Source organism: Hipposideros armiger, unplaced genomic scaffold (assembly GCF_001890085.2).
Source record: "Hipposideros armiger isolate ML-2016 unplaced genomic scaffold, ASM189008v1 scaffold_33, whole genome shotgun sequence".
Classification (NCBI taxonomy): Eukaryota; Metazoa; Chordata; class Mammalia; order Chiroptera; family Hipposideridae; genus Hipposideros; species Hipposideros armiger.
The window spans coordinates 905,834-907,962 of NW_017731383.1; the positions used below are offsets into that span (position 1 = coordinate 905,834).

General features: G+C 56.6%; 1 protein-coding gene across 4 annotated transcripts in view; it reads left to right on the top strand.

Annotated features, from left to right (window-relative positions):
• Window positions 1–17: 17 nt before the first annotated feature.
• Window positions 18–2,129, top strand: part of ELFN1 (extracellular leucine rich repeat and fibronectin type III domain containing 1) — a 105,295-nt gene continuing 103,183 nt past the window's right edge. For all 4 annotated transcript variants that reach the window (XR_002123417.1, XM_019637591.1, XM_019637595.1 and 1 more), the window contains exon 1: window positions 18–486. The gene's annotated coding sequence lies outside the window, so the exon portion shown is untranslated. The remainder of the gene's footprint in view (window positions 487–2,129) is intronic.

A 2,129-nucleotide genomic window follows, 5' to 3' on the forward strand; every position in this document is an offset into this window, starting at 1 on the left:
GGGGAAAGGGACAGCGGCCCCTCCCCGTGGGCCTCGGCCCCAGGCCCTCAGTGAAGGGACTTCCGGCTTCTCCAGAAGGGGGTCCTCCAGCCCTCCTGAGGGGCACCGTGCACCTCTGTGGTTGGGGGAGCTCCAGAAAGGGGTTATCCAGCCACTTCTCCTTGCGTTCAGGACCCTCAAAAGATTTAGCACAGGGAGCTGTCAGAGAGACCCGGTGCTGGGCAGTTTAACTCCGCAAAACAGTTCATTCAGCACGTGTTCGTAAGAAAACGTCCAAAACCTGTAGAAAATTCTTATAAGCGTTTATTTGAGCCAAACTGATGACAGTTGCAAGATCTCAAAGGCTCCGGACAGTGACAGTTTGCAGTTTCTTTTATGAATTTGAAATGAAGGCGGGAACTAAAGAAGAGGACATGGAGGTGGGAGAAAGCAAGGCGGCGGTTGGATCACGGGGAAGTTCAGATCACGTGCTCGCTTATTTCAGAGGTGTGTTACCCTCGATGCACAAGAAGACGCACAGGGCTCCTTCGGGCCGAGATAAACCTTTCACTGAAGTCGTGTGCCTGGGGCGTGACGCCCCACCGTGAGCTGCCCGGTTAGGAAGTTATGCTAGAATCCCCCTGTGAGGTTCCTTTCCCTGGAAACCCTTTTCCGTGCACAAGAACTATTGCAGTAGGGCACGAGAGACCTCAGTATAGACCCGAGCTCAGTCCCAAGCACAACAGGGGCCAGTGGGAGTTCACAGCTGAGGAGCAGGGAGGGGTCCGTGGGCTGGAAGTGACTGCGAGGGAACAGCGGNATCACTCATTTTTAGCCGACACGTGTGAATGACGACAGGCAAGTGTTGAACTAGCACTTCCCCCGAGCATGCATCTAAGTGAGCCGATGATGCCAGGCCCTTGCTCCCGAGCCAGGCGGGCCGCGCTCTCCAGGTTCCTACCCGCTTCCTTTATCCCAGCAGCGACGTTAAGCCTCCACGTCTTTCATGACACACGTCACCTTTGGGCCCTCACTTGGGTGGGCAGTCCCTTCCCTTGTCAGCTCCTTTGTGCCCTTAAGGCTTGTCGGTCCCCATCACTCATGAGGCAGATGCTAAGGGGGGTTTACTGCATAGGATCTCATTTGGGGAAATGCTGGTGTAAAAGCGGGTAGAGGGAGCTCAAAGGTGTGGGGGCCCTCAGACTGCCATACAAGTCACTGCGGGAAAAGGTGGGAGGGAGCCCTGCTGTCCGGGGAAGGGCAGAGCTATGTGGAGTCTTTGAGCTAAAGCTGAGTCCTGTCTCCCAGGGATAGGCCTGCCTCAGTTTCCCCTGGTGTCCCAAAGCATGCAGGCCCTGGTGGGGAGCCTGCAAGGTGCCTCATGCTGAGGTTGTCTTGTCAACCTGCTGCTGGTCTGTGCCCTGGAAGAGACAGCTCGGCCTGGGGCACAGGCAGGCACCGGGCTGCTGAGGGAACAGGCCCTGAGCACCGGAGCCCACGCTCTACATTCCTAGCAAATTGGACCAGCAGTTTTGGCCGGTATGTCACCTGACCTGGATGGGATTCTAAAATAAACAACAAACTCAGGATTTCAGATGCTGATGGTTCCGAGAGAAACCAATAAAAATATCCCCTTCTAATCCCAAGAGCACACAGAGGCCTTCTCAGGTGTTTCTTATGTGAACCTTAAGAAGTAAACCCTGAACTCCCGGAGGGGCGTCGTGGGTGCTGCTCCGTTCTGGGGACCCCAGCTGGTCCTGCTTCTAGAGCTTGTCTCCTAACTCAACTCTCCAGAGGCCCCTATTTTCTTGTGAGGCTAAGAGTCAAACGGCATAGACTTGCCCTCTGGTTTCTCGTATGACCAGCGGCGTGCATCACTGGGACCAGGGGGACGAGGGAGCCGCCCAGGTGGGTCCCAGGATGCCCTGTCAGAGGCCGACATCTGAAGCCAACGCCTCCCCGAGCTCCTGCCAGTCCTTGGGAATGTTTCCTGGGATTATTTCCAAACGGCACACCTGACCTGACGTGCAGCCCTTCAGCAGCTCCTCGCTGAGCTCAGGGTCAAGCCCAAGGCCTCAGCACGCACAGGAGCCCTTGGCCGCCTGTGCCACCACGGGCGTCACGTTCAGCCAGCCTGGACATCCTGCAGT